Below are 19,546 nucleotides of genomic sequence, written 5' to 3'. Positions count from 1 at the left end.
TATAATTGCTCATTCGTTTTACCATGCTGAGGGTACAACATTTATCGAGATGTAGTCATGGTGTGTGACTTGATAAGTTTTTGTTTTTTTTTACTTCATATTCATTGTATGGTATCAGGATTGAGGGGGGTGTATTTAACAGTGACGTGTGTGTGTGTGTGTGTGTGTGTGTGTGTGTGTGTGTGTGTGTGTGTGTGTGTGTGTGTTTGTGTGTGTGTGTGTGTGTGTGTGTGTGTATCTCCTCTCTTCTTCTTCTTTCGGCTGCTCCCGTTAGGGGTCGCCACAGCGGATCATCCTTATGATCCGCATAGTGATTTGGCGCATGTTTTACGCCGGATGCCCTTCCTGACGCAACCCTGGTCGCCTCTTACGACACAGGGATATGGTACACCTATTTTAACCGGGGTATACACCGGCCCAGTACACTGGTACTCATTTCGCCGACCTCGGAAGGATGACAGGCTGAGTCAACCCCCTGGTGTATTAATTCAGTGGCCCAACGGGGCTTGAACTCAGGATGTTTTGGATCCCAAGCCGCTGCCCTCACCACTGCGCCAACACCAGGCTTAATGCTTATGTGTGTGTGTGTATATATATATATATATATATATATATATATATATATATATATATATATATATATATATATATATATATATATACATATATATATTATTCTACACTGCATCAATAAGGTGGTACATATCTTTAAGCAGCAACTCTGCAAAAGAGGCTCCAAAAACAGGCCAATGATCAGTGTCATCAACCATTAATTTTGCTTTGTCACTGATTATGAATGGGTCTTATTGTTATCCTGCCATTGTTATTGGCACAGGATGGTGGTCAAACAATTGGTTGCCTCATGCCAAATGGCACCGACTGAGCCACCGAGAAAGAAGTGATGATTGCCAGATTGGCTCTGCAGCCGTAGAGCCATTTCCCCTGCCATTGATATCACTATCGACCTCCTTCACCTGTAAAGGCCTAGGACAGAGTGAGATGCAGACATAATAGCTCGGTTCAGTTCTGAAGCCAATTGTGATATCCTTTGTTATTGCACCAGGACTGCAGGTGCTGTTTCACCCTTCTTGCCAATGTTTTAGCATTTCCCTGTAATGCTGGTTGGAGCTTTCCTTCCAGGAAGATCCTTTAAAATAAGCATTCACTGTCAGTATTGAATGAATCATTTATCCTTTAGCCTTTTATGTAATCAACTTTACATTGCGATTTGTTTTGCTGCACACTCTGTACACCGTGATTAAAGCTGTTTGAGTGGAAATGATCTAAAGTTTGTGATTAATCTCACATAGCATCCAACCTTACAATGCAATTGGGAGTGTTTTCTTTGTCTCTGCAAAATCGAAACTCGTAGAAGAGTGAAACGACAAATTATGGTGCAATTGCTCTTGTAGTAAATTAGGGTTGATAAAAGAAAAGCATGGGTATAAATGGGTTCTGACATGAAATGGAGGTGAACTGCAACTTTAAACCACAGAAGAGGAAGGGCAGGATCGGGATGTGCAGACACAGATAACCAATTCTCCATATGGAATAAATATGAGAACAAAGGACTGGAAGTGAGTCGACCACCTGAACGTCAGATAGCGAACAAGGTGAGAGGTGGTGGATAAAGAATGCATCTGGGTAATGGTTGGTATTTTGTAAAAGCAGGAAGTACAAGACCAGATTGAATCTGGTAGAAGAATACGTGGCTGCCTGTTTGCAGTAAACGCAGCAGACACTGTCTCAGCCATCTGGTGATTCCAGTGATGTTTGGACCTTTGGTCCCAACAGCATTCATGAGTGAAAATGGGAGGTGAGGAAACTTACTGTAGAATGAAGAACTAGTCTTGCTAAGAATGCCAGTGTCAATCTTTTGCTATGATGAAGGGTTAACACCCAAAACGTCATCTTCTCCTTGCTTTTACTTCCCGTGGCAGTTATCATACTTTAATAAACGTCTTGTTGATTTCATCCATTGAGGAAACTCACCGGCAAGTAAGAGCAATACTTCATTGAATGGCATTTGTTGGAATGCCTTGAAAGGCATGAGACATTTACTGGTACCGAGGAAGCACTTGACATTGTTAAATTCTCAGTTTGCACCTCCTTAGACTTGTGCTTTGGTGAGGCGTGCTCCTAGTTTATGGTGCGACTGACAAAGACGAGTTCTTCCAAATGCTTATTAAAGAAGATAAGAGCATTGCCGTATCAGTTATTTTGGAGAGAGAAGATAACTAATTAGATTAAATCTAGTGTCCAAGTGTTGGCCCAGCTTATAATTCCCTCCTTGACTGCAGCTGCTGCCAAGCTGTCCTTTCGATGAGAAGCTGTTCAGCAAAATGTGGAATCATCAGAAATAATGGTAAAGAGGTTTTTGTTTTTTTTTTCTTGAGGGATACAGAGAGATCATTTTATGTAAACCAGTAACATAATCTGACCCACAACTCTGCCTTTGGGCATGTTGGCCTCCATGTGGAGAGGGATGAAAAGATTCCATTAAGTTGCTCACAATTTGTGCATACAGAGGAAGTGCAAACAGGCTTTGAAAGCCCAGCAAGCAAAGGAAGTCAGACAGTGCCAAAGGTCTGATATGCCCAGAGATACACAACCCTAACCTTACACTTAATGTTCAGGGCCCTCATCAGTTACTTAAAATGGAGTAGCTTGTACAATGGTGTTACTCGAATAAAATCCACATTGTTGGCCTGTGATCCGAATGTTAGAGAGGAGACTGCTTTTTCATCCACAGCGATTATGGATTGAATTACTGTGCTCGTATTTTGAAGCTGATTAAATGATCTGTAAGTGATGGAATCGATCCATGCATCCTCCTTGTGGACGCAGGTGACACATGACACTTTCCACACGTATGAAGGAAATACGTGAGTTCAGCAGAGCAAAATTTGAGGACTTAGCCACTGATACAATCGTTGCCAGATGCAAACGCAGTGCGAGGAACAGCCTGACAAGTTGGAAGCAGGGAACGATAGGTCGCTGCCCCGTGCTTTTGATGAAGAATCTTCGGTCAGACACTTTGCCTTGTGTGTAGACTGGTCCTCGGAACTTGTAAGCATTATGAGTGACTCACCATGATCTGCCCGATCATATTTCCATCGTTTGCTTTTTTCAGGTTGGAGACGGCTGAGCGATGCAACTTTTGATATGACTGACTATTTGATTGATTGATTTGTTTGCTTGTTTTTATTACTACATTTATTTACAATTGCAATAACACAGAGCAGTTTTTTTCTTTTCTTTTCAGGATGCTCACATCACGGTGGCGTCTGATGTAACACATTCATCTTCCGGTGAAAATATCATCCACGGCTCCAGTAAGTGTTATATTATTATCATGCAAATGTTTGTTTTTGGTTTTTCGAGATTCCATTGAACTGGCATAAACAAGTCTGCTTTCTCTTCCTCATCACAGACTCGTTTTCTGGCGCTCAAACTAACTTCCCATGTTCATTTCAAATCGGAATCATATTTTTTCTTTTGTTTTTTTTAATACCTTACATCAACCTCTTTTGCTTTTATTGACATTGCTGCAGAGTTTTCATAATGATGTGATGATGCAATACCAACCCACTTAACACCCACTGGGCGTCGTTTATCCCTGTTATTATGACACACTATTGGTTTCCCTACTTTGTCACCTCTGCCATAAAGAGCCCTAATGAAAACACCCTACTAGTTAGTATCTACAGACTTATCTTAACTCAATAAACTACTGGTGTTTTTTGCTGACCTCACGAACCTGCAATTCTGAAACTCTCACATTAGAGAATTGACAGATATTCCAAGTGAAGTACTTGAATGCATTTGATTCGGTCGTAAAACTCAGCAATAAAGCAGGAATCATTGGTTATATTCAAATATTCAATTTTAACTTTGCTACAATCAATATGTTCATGGCATGTTTTCAAGTTCCTACTTGCAGTAATTTTAATAACAGTCCATTTCAAAGGAATGTCAGTTTACAATTTTCTGTTGGGATTTCTTATAAAGGTAAAAGGATGGCTTTATGCAATTTTATGCAAGCAACTAGAAGTTTCTAACCTATTATATATTCCTAACTTGAAGGTTCCCAGAGCTATGATGTCATTTCATGTGCTGGCTTAAGATAATTTGAGAAGACAAGACAGTTGGGATATATTTATCGGACCCAACCTGGACAGTGCACAAAGTACAAACATTCGGGTGGAGTCATGCGTCACCAGTATTAAATGACATGGGTTTCAACGACAAAATTAAGGGCTGTTTCAATGATAATTCGCTTGGTTATAATTTGCTGAAAGTGACAATGTGTGCTGCCATGGCACAATCATTGTGGACCCTCGCCCCTAAAGAGGGATAATTAGGGTGCATATCATATTATATTGCATGAACAGGCAAGCATAGATCTGAGGATGTACAGAATGTACTTTTGTGTTAACACAGAAATCTTCAGGAAGAGCAAGACACAATTGTTCCACCTATCCATTAGCAAAAAGTCCTGGCAGAATGGTGCAGTGGTCGTGCAATTACCTTTGAGCTGTGTAGTCTGGGTTTGATTGAAGGCCCAGCTCTAAACATGTCAGGGTGGTGTTTCGCAAGAAGGGCATTGTGTCACAAAGCATGCCATCCCTCGGAGGGATGTTAAGCCGTGTGCCTTGTCTTTTAGTATTAGTTTGTGGACACCAAATATCCACTGGTGCGTTTTGATGGAGTAGATGTGCTCTCACCAACATCCTTAACAAATCCTAAATTCCTGACCTAACCTCGAGGTGGAACTCTCACATTAAGCAGTGGAGTTGTGCTGTACAAAAACAATGATACGTATGAGCTGAACTCATAATTGACTCTCGCTATACTAATTGGCCTTGCTATATCAGAACCCGTCCTTGTCTAAGATTGTCTTGGAAGCCTCAAGAGGGCTATATGATGAACTTATGAGGGATTTGATTTTATATTATTTGATACGAACCATTAAGCAGGTAGATGGCTGAGTATGTAGAGACATGTTTACGTGCATAAAGTATTTGTGGATTTGATTTCCATCCATACTCATTCTAGGTTTTTCAGCATTACTTGCATCAGATAATCACAGTTATGTGACATCATGGGACATCAACACATTGGTATTATCTTGATTTATGTCCATTAAAAAACAAATGAACAACATATATATATATATATATATATATATATATATATATATATATATATATATATATATATATATATATATATATATATATATATATATATGTTTATATATATATATATATATATATATATATATATATATATATATATATATATATATATATATATATATATATATATATACATATATATAGAAGATTTGTCACAGTGCTATTAATTTTCACACCATAGGTAATTAAGTGTGCTTTAACCTTGTAATTTTCTCTTCCCACGAAGGTAAACACATTAATTGTATGCACCATTGTTGAATTCACATTTCCTGTAGGTGTACAGATGGATCGACTTACTGCCTCGGTCCACAAGCATGCCCTCATGTCATACAAATGCCCATGAGATTTCCCAAAAAACCCTTTTACGCCTTCATACTGCACCAATTGGAATTGCTTGAACGAAAAAGAAACAAGTGAAACAGAAATGAACAAAGGCGCCCCATATGACGACACTTAATATCCGATGCCTGACCTTCACCCCAGAGACTGTATAGCCTGAGAACCCACTGACATATTCACGAGTTTCCTTTCCTTTCTCCTATAAGGTTTCCAGGTTTACTTCATCCTTTTCTATGTTGCGAGAGCTTCTCGACTTAATTTGCTCCACCTGATCAGCTTGTCCACCACACGTTCACACTCAAGGCACATTGGGATCTCCTCCCAAACATGTAAATGTTTTACTTGTTTGGTACTTGTCATGGAATTACTCTTTCAACCTTGGCTTTTTCAATTGTACTTTCATTTCTTTTCAATATACATTACTTTGCACACCCCTGATAGTCTGTTTACCTCAACCACACACACACACACACACACACACACACACACACACACACACACACACACACACACACACACACACACACACACACACACACACACACACACACCACGCTTCTTGCCCTTCACTGTTTTGTTGGTTTTGCTCACTTTTCCTTCTTTCCCATTCATTAGGTATTCATAAATAACGTCACAATTATCTATCATCTCCTTTCTCTCCGCTGATGATGATAAAATATTTTCTGTCAAATTATACATTATTTTGTAAACTGTTGTTTTTCAAAGTGTATAAAGAATCGATGTTTGTGAATGAGACCTCATGTTAAATATTAATATGACAAATCATAATGCGACACATACGACTAAAGCATATTCTGAGAGTTCTTTCATTCAATGAAAAACTCAAAATAAACTGTAGAGTTCATTTAACATGATATCCCATGCAGTGTTCAGTTATATACTTCAATTTTAATAGAACAATGATGTCAAATATTGTTTAAAAAATATCCGGTGGTTTAGTGCGACTGAAGCAGTCATAAATATACATTACATTTCTACTCTGTAATAAGACGACGTTGAGTCGCGGTTTAGGAGACGGTGGTTTTATTGATCACCATATAATGCAGCGTCGATCAGCATCCTATATAGCCATATAGGCGGACTCCACTTCACCCTGAAGCTGTACCCTCTCTTATGCCATGCCCACTCATGTTATATTCAATATATAGCATGGTTCTTGGAAGAATTATGAAGGTGATTTGTGTTCTACAGTGTTCAAGATTATAATTCAGTTTAAATATAAATTTAAGGGTTTAAACGTGTATAAATAAATTAATTCTGGGTGTTGCCGCCGTTTTTTTCCAGCGTCTATTTATATCACCTGATCTGACACGTTACATTAGTTATCCGTGCCTGTTGTTTGTGTCCTTTGTAACGTCCTTAAAATCAGTATGTTTCCTGGTTGTAATGATTTTCAATTTTGTTTGACCGTCAGGCAGGCAGACAGTAAAAATATTATCTCACTCTCCGCGCATGTGTGATTGGGACAAATTCAGAGCCAAAGTATAGTAAAACGGCAAACTTGTCTTCCTATTCGTGTTCAAAATCTAACATTCTATTTCAATCTTGTTCATTGATCATAAACTGATCAGACAGATGGACGGACGGACATGAACCATTTGCTTAATTAACCCCGCTTTTTGCTTTGTGTGCACGGGGTAACGAGACTGGCACTCGATAGAGCGCATACCTCCACCAGGTTGAACAATTTTTTTTTTGGTATCCCACTGATAGTCCAGATCTGCATCCGGACCTTAACTAAAATCTAATCGGCTTGTTCTCGTCACCTACCCAACTCATCCACCAAGTTTTGTTATAACCCATCCAACATTTTGAAATATCGGGCCATATATCATTTTTGGCTCTTTCTCTCAATGGTGAAGAATCACTTGATGAATTTTTAAAAATTATCGTATCTGGCTGGATCTGGATCTTCACCAAAATCGAACCAATTTGTTCTCATCACACACCCAACCAGTCCACCAAATTTTGTCCGAATCTTTCCATAACTTTTTGAGATCTCCTGTTCACACACAGACAACAGACAAACAGGGGTGAAATCATCACCTCCGTCTACCTTCAGTGGCAGAGGTAATAACCAATTCAGCTTAGAGAGTAGTGTGATCGGTTATTGGCATGAAAGTTACATTTTTCATGCTGATGCAGTATCGAGTGTTCTAAAAAGACCCGGCCAACTTTGGTTGTTAATATATCTAGAACCACAAATGATACAATGACACCCTTTGGTTTGTATGATAAAGAAACTTGTAAGGTTTTTTACACACCATCAATACGCGCAGGACATCAAGGCAGAACACGAGTTCTTGTCACGTTTGGCTCGGCATGCTTACGTCCACCAGTGCACATATAGCTGTGATCCGAGAATGAAGATCCTGCAGGTTTGCCACCTTGGTGTTGTAGACATCTTTGACAAACCCGCACAGAAAAAAAAATCAGGGGGGGTATGTCTCATGATCATGTGGGCCAGGCAGTCAGTCCGTCTCGGTCAATACAGCAACCTGGAAATTTTTCTTTCAGGACAGCTCGAACAACTAAGGCCCAACGAAGGGGAGCACTGTCCTGTTGAAAAATGATGTTGGGTTGCATGTCTTCAATCTGTGGGAAGGCAAATCCTTCCAACTTGTCCATGTAAATTGTTGGTGACTGCATGCTCCGCAAAGAAAAACAGATCCACATTGCAGTCATCAAGAAGGCCACATCACACATTGACCTTTTGACTGTCGTGCATGTGTTCAATGACCAGGTGGGGGTTTTCAGAGCCAAAGATCCTCACATTGTGCTGGGTGACCTTCCCTGATGCATGAAAGCAAGCTTCCTTTGTAAACATAACCCTATTCAGGAGCATTTCCAAGGCAAACACCTTGCATTTGGATCCATCATTTGGTTTGAGTTCCTGCAGAATCTGCACCTTAAAGACATAAAGCTTCAGTCTTTTATGCAAAATCCTGTGTACAGCGGTGGTTGGTAGTCCCAGTTCTCTGAATGTGTCATTGATTTTCTGGGACTTTGTTGAAATGATTCACGCACTCGTTCAACGTACTGCACTTGTGCTTGGTCGACCGGTACTTTTCTGTTTCTGACAACTTCCAGTCTCCTTAAACCTCTTGTACCAGTCTCTGATACTAGTCCATGATGGCGAATTCCTTCCATACGTTGTACGGAAATTACGCTGAACTTGCGTGTCTGATCTCGTCTCGATGAACCATTTGACACACTGAGCTTTTTCCTGTGGAGTGGCCATTTTCTTTTATAATTAAACCACCAGACCTGAACTAAAGCAACTTTATGAGCTTCTGTATTGTATAAAACAAAGGGAATCGTTGTATCATTTGTGGTACTAAATATATTAACAACCAAAGTTGTCCAGGTCTTTTTAGAACACCCTGTATTATTCCAACAATCGCAAAGCATGTGTTACTGTTATGTGAATTGAGTTATTCAGCAAGATCTCTCATTCCAACATTATTTATTTATTCTATGCAGCCAGTGGCTGCTTGGCTGCATCATTTTTGGGGGCACGGCTGTGCTGCTGATGCATTGCCCCCTGTTACCATTAAGCTGGTACTCATTTTGTCGACCTCGGAAGGATGACAGGCTGAGTCAACCCTCCTGGTGTTAATTCAACGGTAAAAAAGGGGCTTCATCTCAAGATCTTAAGATTTTAAGTCAGCCACCTTAACTGTTAAGCCAACACCAGGCCTATTCCGAAATGATTACAGGTGTGACCCTGTCTACTCTCGCGACCGATCCAACACAACTTTAATACTATTTTCCGTAACAGGGCGTCATCATCAAATCCTGATGCAATTCTGAAATTCATTTCTGGAAAACTACCCTCATTTTAATGAAATACTCAAATCTTTATTGTCCTTCTCATGGAGCACTTACAGTACCTTCAGAAAGTATTCACACCCCCTTGACTTTTTCACATTTTAATGTGTTATAGCCTGAATTTAAAATGGATTAAATTTGCAATTTTTTTTGTCACCGATCGACACAAAATACTCCATTATGACAAAGTGAAAACGTGTTTTAAGAAATTTTGCAAATTTGTTTAAATGAGAAGCTGAAATGTCTTGCTGAATGCTGAATGAAAAAGACCTACAAGACCCTACAAGACTCTTTAAGATCCCTTATACCCTTAAGACCCTTTCAACACTTTATACACCTTTAGATCCCTTCATCCTTTTCACTTTTTATACCCTTTTGATCGCGATAACCTTCAGACCTTTACACCCCATAATTCCCTGTGGACCCCTTATATCTTAACACCATTTCGACCCCTTACAGGCCTTAGACATATGAGGCAACTTAGAGCTTTAGACCACTTGGACCTTTTTATGTTCCAAATAAATTCCAAACAAATATAATATAATTTTGTACAAAAGAAATGTTTGTATGATGATTGGTGTAAATCTGTAATGTAAGTGTCTGTAACGACGTGTGGAGAGGCGAGCGTAGTGAGCGATCCATGCTCGTGGTTGATAAAGCGTGTGGTTATGAAAAGCATTCGGGTGGTTTGTTTGGTACTCGAATGGTCTGAGCAATTGTCTCATGGTGCTGGGATCGCAAATCCAAATCCCATACATGGTGTTGCTTTATCCATTGTCTCATAGCATACGTACCTACTACTTAATGATCCTTTTATCACTACAACCAATGAATAAAAACAGACAACACTTTGATTATCCAGAGACTGTAAGGTTTATTGGAAAGCATAAATGTGGATCAATTGAAAGATGAGGATGTTATGACCTGAGGATGTCGAATTTAAACCTTTGCTTTTTCCTGTTCTGCAGGAAGAACTCAAAGCATTACATTATCCAGGCGGTTCACAATCATCAGAGGACTTTGAATGACAGCAAAGCATTAGACCTCCTTTACAAAGTGTCGTTATTATCTTCCTGGATTGACCTAGGTGCCTATTGGATTAGACAGCAGGCCTTCAGCCTTTTTATCCTGAATTGTCCAAATTCTTGGCTCCGGTTGATCGTAGGTTTTAAAAAATACTTTCTATACAGATTTTTACTTTTGTGGAAGAGCTAAAAATATAAGCTTAAACTCGTTTGAGCATACCATCGGCACGCTCCAAAGGCACACGCAAGGGTTTGATGTAAGAGCGAAGTTTATGAATTCTAGTGAAGATTTCGTGCTCATTTTGCTCCTGCCAGACTGGAGATCAATCCAGAAGGGTGATTTACCTTCAAACTCGCATTCCCTGGCTTAGCCGTTGCGGTACATGAAACGCCAGATCCAATTGCTTTCTCCCTTTCATCTTCTGAACCAAACAGAGTTTATCTGGTACGAGGCCTTTCATTTGGCCTGATGGAATTGTTCAAGATTACTCCTGGCTAATGATTCAAAATGAAAGGGAAACGGATCAAAATGTTCCATACTCTCGTGCTGTATATCTGATACCAGCTTGTCTAGACAAAATTCCTGAAAAACGTGCAATTTCATTTTGGGTCTCACTCTTTATAGGTAGGTTTTTTTTATTAAATTGTCAGAAATGCATTCTGGATGTAGAGAAATCAAACGAGCCTTTCTCCTATTATTGACGTTACAGAGATGAACACGTTTCACCCATGCGTTTATGGGGTTTCTGTAAAATTCTTAAAGAAATATTTGGAAAGGGATCTCTGTTGTTTGACAGAACGGCAAAGTATTGGAGGAAACGGCAAAAAGAGCTGAATCAAAGAGTACTTGTGTAACCAATGGAATAGAGTGAGTGGAAAATGTAAAACAACAACAAAAAAAAAGTCAGACTTATAAAAAACACTCGTACTACTTGTTTTATCGTCCCAATGAATCCCACCTTCTTGAGGGTTTAATTGGGGGGTCTTTAATTAAGAAGCAGGAGCAGAAGTCGGCCAGGGAACATTTTTGGCCGAAGTCTTTCAGCAAACACCTGGCCAGGTCTGTGATGCGACCAGAGTTGGTTCTGGCAGGAATTTGTGATTTGTTTCGGGGTGCCGGTGACAGCTCGCCAACTGTTGGAGAAGAACAATGTGGGATCTTTAAGGTACACCGACTAATCCCGGCAGTCAGAGCAGATATACATCGAGCAGTTTTCAATTGGCAAAGAACGGAGCAACAAACGGCAAGAAAAAGGCCAAACAAAGCAATATATATATATATATATATATATATATATATATATATATATATATATATATATATATATATATATATATATATATATATATATATATATATATATATATATGGGATGGGAGAGAAGCGGTATTATGAAGTATAAAAACAGGAAGGTACACATACCTGAAAATAAAATAAAAGTTTAGAAAATATATCAGGAAATTTGGACAAGAGGAGCCAATTTGGACTCAACTTGGCATCCAATACCCCCTCTTTTCATGACCTTATAAATCCCTTTTAATCACAAGGTAATTGAGCCATGGATACTGACACACAATGGCCTACTCCTTTCAAAATATACCATCCATGCCATATTTAACGTGCAGCACATGAATGCAAATGGGACGTCTTCAGCTGAAGGATGGTGTCCTCCCAGATGCAGCACTCCATATGAGCAGTGCACCAGAAGAGCAGTTTTGATCTCAGTCTAGTCCACGGGAGAACGAATGCATGTCCAGAGAGCTTCGAGATGAGTTAGCTACCAAATGAGCTCATTGATGAATCAGAATGAATAACTATAATAAAGTTATATTATTTTGGGATTTCAATGTGTTAACTTGAGGTTCTCGGTTAACTAAATTTGAGAACTAATTCTGAACTCCACACAATGAAGACCGTGAGAGATTTTGTTTTTGCTTGCAGTTTCCATTTGGAGGGGGTGAAGGTAATGAGAGAAAGCATACGAGTGAAGTCAGGTGATACAGCAAAAAATATGGTGTTGAGAGTACGATTACATCAAAAGTGTGTGTGCGTGCATGCGTCCGTCCCATAACCCTTTTACCATTTGAGCTTTGCTTTTGTCATCAAAATTTCAACAAACGTTTATTTTGAGAATATGAAGAAGACTAATTAATAATTGGGTCCAAATGTCAAAGGGTAAAATCACAGTGAGTACAAATAGCCCTTTATCAATCCATCCACTGCTGCACAGTGCGAGACAGCTGGGTTTTGTATTCGCTTCAGTGTTTCCTTATTTTGTCCACTTCCATTTTGAGATGCTTTCTAGTTTACCATTTGAGCTTTTGTCATCGAATTTTCAACGAATCTTTATTATTATTATGAGAATCTGGAGAACACCAAGTAATAAATTATAATATATTTTAATTTTTTTCTGTTGTTTTTGTCAAGTTTAGTTTGAGTACAAAGTGGACGCGGACGGATTTTGCATTTTGAGATGCTTCCTTCACATATTAGTTTGTAAGTCCCAATTTCTTGCCGTTGTGGAACCTTACGCTGCAGTATGTTGAAATTGATTACTTGTGGTGTCACACAAGCCTGGTGTTGGTTTAATGGTTCGGGTGGTGGGCTTGGGATCCCAGGATCCTGAGTTCAAATCCCTCTCGGCTGTTGAATTAATACCAGGTGGGGTTGACTCAGCCTGTCATCCTTCTGAGGTCGGCAAAATGAGTACCAGCTTGCTGGGATGATTGAGCCATTTGAGTATCCTGCGTCAGAGTGACGACCCGTCCAGGTCAGGTCAGGTCAGGTATGGGAGCATGTGCCAGAACAGCGCGTCGCTGCGTCCACTTTCCGCCAGTACTCCAGGGGCCTCCGTCTGGCCATCCCCCAGGCAGATGCCAGGCCCATCCCCATCTCCTTGAGATGATGGTCAACCTGCTGCAACCACGAGGCATGTGGTCGGCCCACTGGCCTCCTCCACTCATGAGACTCCCTCGCTGAGAGAATCTGGTGAGCAGGATCAGCGTCAGGAAAATGAGCCACATGTCCATCCAGCCGCAACTGACGCTCACGGACTATGCAGGTAACAAATCTCATCCGAGTCTCTCTCAGCAACCACTCGTTGGACACAAAATCCGACCAGCGATAGCCAAGGATTCTCCGAAGAGACCTGGTACCAAAGGAATTAAGTCTCCGTCTCAGATCCTTGGTCAGAGTCCAAGTCTCGCATCCATAGAGCAAGACTGGAAGTACCAAGGACCTGAAGACTCGGACTTTCGTCCTCCCGCACAGGTACTGGCAGCGCCACACCCCATGATCCAGTGAATCCATGACTCCCCAGGCCCGTCCCAGACGTCTATTGACCTCTGACTCGCAGCCAGCAGAGACATGAATATCACTGCCAAGGTAAGTGAATCTCTCCACGACCTCAACATCCTCACCACAAACAGACACAGACAGGACAGCAGCATCCAAGATGTCACCGAAAGCCTGGATCTTAGTTTTGACCCAAGAAACCCGTAATCCCAGCGGCTCCGACTCCTCATTCAGCACCTTGAGGGCCCCCAAAAGGATGTCTAAAGTCTCCACAAAGATGACTGCATCATCTGCAAAATCAAGGTCCGAGATCTTGACATTCCCAAACGATGCACCGCAGCTTGATCTCTCCGACATCCTCCCCAGAATCCAGTCCATACAAGTGCTGAAAAGTGTGGGGGCCAGTACACACCCCTGGCGAACTCCAGTAATAACTGGAAATAAGTCAGAGATGGTACCACCACACTTCACAGCACTCTCAGTACCGTCCAGGATTGTGCCCAATAGCCAAGGAGACTGCTTCGGCAGCACCGATGCTCTGTACAGAGTATGGTCGCAATGGATGGTGGATGGTGGATAGTGGTATACATAAGAATGGCACTTCTTCTTTCGTAATGCAGCACAAGGATGTGGGGTAGCATCAGCAATGCCCCCTGCTGGTTAGGACATGAATTTAGAATTTGTTCCGGGTGCCGGCGATTGCTCTCCTACTCTTGACAAAGGACACCATGGGATGTTTAACCTCCACCAACTACTACCAGCAGACGGAACACCCAGTTTAATGTCCATCCAAGGGATGGCACACACATTGATGAATTACCCTGCCTGTGAAACACTGGGATGACAGTTTATAGCTGCATCAGGATTCGAGCCCAGGCGAGACAGCTTAGAGGCAAGTGTGTATACCTGTAGGTGTTTGAGGCTGTAGACCATCCTCCCAACCCTTGAATGGCACTGACACTCAACATATCAACTTGATTAGATGGCTGCTCAATCATCCTTACAAAGTACTGCATGTTCCCTTTGGCATTTGCATGGATGTATGCCAGTTCAACGAGGCTTGCTGTGATTTATTCTTATTTTTATATTCCAGATCCACGAGGCTCGTGTTAATGTAAACTTGTGAAAATCCTCACGGGTATTGCATACTGCCATATTTGGGTGGTGGTCTGCGGCAAGTCCCTCTGGAAGCTTCTCCCCTTCCACGCTCCTCTTTGCTAAATCATTCTGGACAACGTAATAGCTGTTTTAGGAAGCATATTGAACTACTGATTCATCATTGCTACATTCTTCCTTTACACATGCACCCATAGCTTAAGATAGTTGCTGGGTGGATAATGTTCCCACCCCTCAGAGCAATGGCAGATATGTGAACATCAAGGTTGAAATTTGGATGTTTATTTTCATAATCCTTTGATATAAACTCATGTAGTTTATTTTTATTTTTATTATTATTATTATTCAGTATCTTATTTCTTTCTTCCCAACACCCTTTCAAGGAGGGATATGAACATTCTTATGCCCAACAGCCAAGACAGAGGTGTCTTTGCACACCCATCGCCATCACTAAGGTTTTGTTTTTTCCTCTACTTTAAGTCAAGGATCAAGTGTCCCCTTTAAGCCCCAATTGTAAAGTTTGGAGGAAAACTTGGAACAGCAGAGCAAATGTTGCCTTGAGTGCTGCGATGGAGTTTTCTTTTTGTTTCTTTTTGCAACGCTTCAATGAGACCATGACTTTTACTGCGTTCCCTATAGGTTACAAGATTGCTTTTGCTGCTTCCGCCCCCTGGCCAAGCTCACCACTGCAAGCTTGGAGACCTTGCCCTGGCACCTTTTGAAGCTTGTGAGAGTGGGTGTGGTGAGAGCGAGAGATGATATCAGTGTCCCGCAGGACCTGCGGAGCCATGATTGACGCAGGATCAAGTTGTTGTTCCGGGTGGGTTGCAGGACTCGCCATTGGCTTCGTGTACCAAGCTGTCTAACACATCTTGGGAGACGTCCGTTTGATTATCTGCTAACTTGAATAAATAAGACATAACATTGTTTTTACATACCGTGAAATTAAACAAGACCCATGTTTAAAAAAAAGAACGTTTCCCAAAGACTACAACTCCATGATTGAATGCGCTAAATCCCCGAAGATCTTGCGAGCTAAGCAGAGTCGAGCCCAGTTACATACAAGTCCACGCTAGGTGGTTAGACCTCCATGATGTTGTTGGCTGAGGGACAGCAGAATAGCTCAGTTTGATAGAATGCTCACTTCGAGGCTGTCTGGTTTCATAAGTGTTCCCCTGGAAAGTTGAATCCGACCAAAACTATCCTCCTGAATGTAGTGCCTATGATAGGGGTGTGCATCTCGGAGGATACTGTCCTTGAATTTAAGCCGGACGTCGCATCTGCATTTAGGTTGTGGACATTAAAGATCACAATTTGCATCTCTCACATTCGGCTATGTGCTGGTCTTCTTGTTCTGTAAAAGGCTGTGAGTCGCATCATTGGCTGAGGGCACAGCTATGATGTTGATGCAGTGCCCTCTGTAGGTTAGGCCAAGCATTTGGAATTTGTTCAGGATGCCAGCAATAGCTCGCTGACTCTTCACGATCAAGGACACCATGGGATCTTTAAAGTCCACCAAACTAATCCTGGCAGACGGGACACCCGATTTAACGGTCCATCCGAGGAACAGCACACACACACATTGATGAATCACCCTGCCTGTGAAACACCGGGATGGCAGTTTCTTGCTGGATCGAGATTCGAACCCAGGCGAACCAGCGTGGAGGTGAGTGTGCGTACCTCGACACCATCCTGTCAGCCCGATGTGTGGGTATCTTGTGTAATTGCCTTCATTATATAGGACAGTAAGTGGATGAGAAGCTGTTGTGGATGTAAACTTTAAGTTTAACGACAAGAATTCCAGGTTAGTACAATATAAGATGAGAAAATTAATCGATTAATTTAATCCAGTGTCGATGAAGCATAATTGGGCTACATGTCCCCCTCCTCCTGTTCAAATATTTCTGGTTATCCTTTAATTATAGCTTTAAATAACAAAATAAAAGCTTTATCTGAGATAAATCTGGCTCATGTTACAGGATTTTATATCCGCTGCCCACCGCCACCTCATGGTCTCTCCAATTTCCTCGAGCGACCTTTATTCCATCTGCTGAGACCCTCTTCCCACTCCTCCTGCAACTCTTCTCCTCTGTCTGCTGTGGTCCGTGTGATGCATCGTTTTGTTGTTGGCCCACAGTTTTGCCTTTGCCCCCATTTCATCATTTCCCGTTGCTGCTCTGCTCTCCAGTGAGCCTCGACTCCTGCAGTTTAAAAAAAAAAAAGTCATGTTCACAAAATAACCACATAGGCACAAAGGAAAGTCAAGAAAACGTCACAAATAAACACTCCGGGGAGGATTAGGTCCTCGGATGGATGTCAACCCGGTTGTCCTGTGTGCCAGCGTCAGCTCGTGGACGTTAAAGATCCCACGGTGTCTTTCGTCCGGCACCGTAGCCAAATTACGAATTCCTCCCCTGACCTACATCGGGGGCCACTGCATCGGTGGCACATCTGGCACCCGCAGAAAACAATGCCGCCCGCAGCCATGTGCTGCGTACGAAAGAAGAACAAGAAGACAAATAGATTGTGTTTTGTGACGTGGATGACATCAAATGTTTTCATTTCATGTTCATGATTTGGTGTAACTTTCAATTACCTACTCACAGGGGATATCCATTGTCTCCACGCTGACATCCTGGTGTTTTAATAAGTCCAGCAGATCCCTTTCAATCACTCCATCTCTTTCAGTTCATTTTTCAGTCTGAACAAAGACTCGTACTGAGAAGCGAAGATGCCTGTGCCTGTGAATCGAAGGAAACTTGTTGCTAAAGGGCCCGTTTTGGGGAACCTACCTTCCCACGCCCTACAGCCAGACTCCGCTGCTCTTCTGCCCTTTCCACCCGGCCCTGCAGGGAGCACGATGCGCGGGTTTGATATCTTGGTGCCGAGGCTGTAACTTTCCTGTTCGTCCTCACAATGGCCTGACCTTTTATTCAATGTGAAGTGCTCAGGGGAACCTTTATAGTTGTCCCATTGTTTCTGAATGGTCTGCCTTCTTGTTTATTCCTCCTGTTAAGTTTTCTGTTTTTTTTTTGGGTTTTTTTTCTGCTTCATCACCTGGATGGATTTATTAATCCAAAGAAATATTCTTCTTTTTTTTTTTTTAATGTCTTCCGGCATGGTTGATGTGTTGAGATATCTGGAACTCATAATCTCATGCTGAAAGAATCTTCCTTATTGTCTGTGATCTCTTTGAACCACTTAATGCGGACCATGCACCGTCAAATTAATGGAACCACCATGAGTGTGAATGTGGCGACTACTTTAAACCTGAAATTTTTGGAGGAGCGAGGACCTCGTATCTTTCAAGCGTTTCAGATGATAATCGTGAGCGCAACGGCTCAAAAGCTATCTCAGAGAAGCTGCCTTCCATTTAACAAGAAACACCTCGTGAAAATTTCAGTGTGATGTCATCTCTTAAAGCAGGTAAACCGGAAACTGGCACCGTCATTGCATTGGGCTGGATAGCCAAGAGGTACGCACACTCTGAGCCGTCTCACCTGGGTTTGAATCTTAGCCCAGGTACAAACTGTCATTCTGGTGTTTTTTTTTTTATGCAGGTTGAAGCAATCCTTGGATGGACGTTAAACTGAGTGTCTAGTCTGCTGGCATTAGTTGGTGGACGATAAAGATCCCACGGTGTCCTTCATGAATAGTCGGCACCCTGAACAAGTTGCACAGGAAGAGGAGATGCAAGAGCAGCTTTTTAGGACACGTGAGCTGATGCCATCCAGTCCAGTTGCTTAATCAGTCGAGGGTTGCCAGGAATTTCTCCACCTTCTCAGGTGCAGAAGACACAGAGTCCACGAGCAGTGGGGTACAGCTGGGTATGTTGGTTACAGAGAGCGAGGGGTTGGGGACAAGATTCGGAAGCAAACAGAATTGAGGCATTCGGCGTTATTACAGGCGGAGTCGGCTGTGGTGCCATTTGAAGAGAGGGAAGGGAGAGAAGGGGAGCATACTCCAGAAACGGATTGAATTACAAGGTGCCGCGGGATTTTAGAGGAGGGACACAAGTTTGAAAGTTTAATCTTGAGGTTGGACAGATGTAGTTTCCTAGCTCTTCTGAGAGTGGATACACACTTGTTGTGGACTTTTTGGAATGCACTGAAATTGCTTTCATTCGAGTTCGCCTTCCAGGAAGAGAAGGCAAGTTCTTTAAAATCATTCAGCTTCACCACAAGATTCAGTGCATCATGGGTGGGAGGAAGGGAAGGATAACTGAAGACGACATGGGATTGATCTGTGCATAAGAGAGAGTAGGTTTCTGTGGAAGAATTCCCAGGCTGAATTATTCTCAGGGGTGGGAGATGTAGGAGACGAGTCCTGAAGAGAGATGGTTGCTGCTTGCAAGCCCTCACATTCTGCCTGAGTGAACTGCCATACTCGCCGGAGTTGAGGCAGCTCTCTGAGAATAGCCGGAGAGATGTTGACTCCGACAAGCATATGATCACTGAACCAACTGGAGCAGAGCAAGAGCAGGAAAAATTTGCAGGGAAGTTTATCATCACCAAGTCCAGAAGGGAGGATTTGCCATTGGGAGAGATCTGGGTAGGAAAGTTCACAGATCGAGTCGGTCGCATGGAGTCAAATAAGTCTGCTGAAGTGCCATGGTCAGTGAGAGAGGAACCAACTCCCAGTCAATTTTCATGGTGACAATTGAAATCGCCACGTATGAGGAAGAGAGAGTTCGGATGAGTGTTTAAAAATTCATCCAC

At 41.9% G+C, this 19,546-nt stretch overlaps 1 protein-coding gene across 4 annotated transcripts in view; it reads left to right on the top strand.

Annotated features, from left to right (window-relative positions):
• Positions 1–19,546, top strand: part of LOC147030596 (uncharacterized) — a 94,301-nt gene that overhangs the window by 48,386 nt on the left and 26,369 nt on the right. For 3 of the 4 annotated variants that reach the window (XM_085874829.1, XM_085874828.1, XM_085874830.1), the window contains 3 exons: positions 3,266–3,335; positions 15,212–15,283; positions 15,468–15,648. The gene's annotated coding sequence lies outside the window, so the exon portion shown is untranslated. Of the gene's footprint in view, positions 1–3,265; positions 3,336–15,211; positions 15,284–15,467; positions 16,342–19,546 lie in introns of those variants that run through there. The other variant, XR_015056453.1, reaches the window with a different exon arrangement.

Source organism: Eptatretus burgeri, chromosome 3 (assembly GCF_056783735.1).
Source record: "Eptatretus burgeri isolate ZD-2024b chromosome 3, Ebu_testis_v1, whole genome shotgun sequence".
Lineage (NCBI taxonomy): Eukaryota > Metazoa > Chordata > Myxini > Myxiniformes > Myxinidae > Eptatretus > Eptatretus burgeri.
Note: the sequence above shows the minus strand (reverse complement) of the source record. Positions and strands in the feature narration are given on the sequence as shown.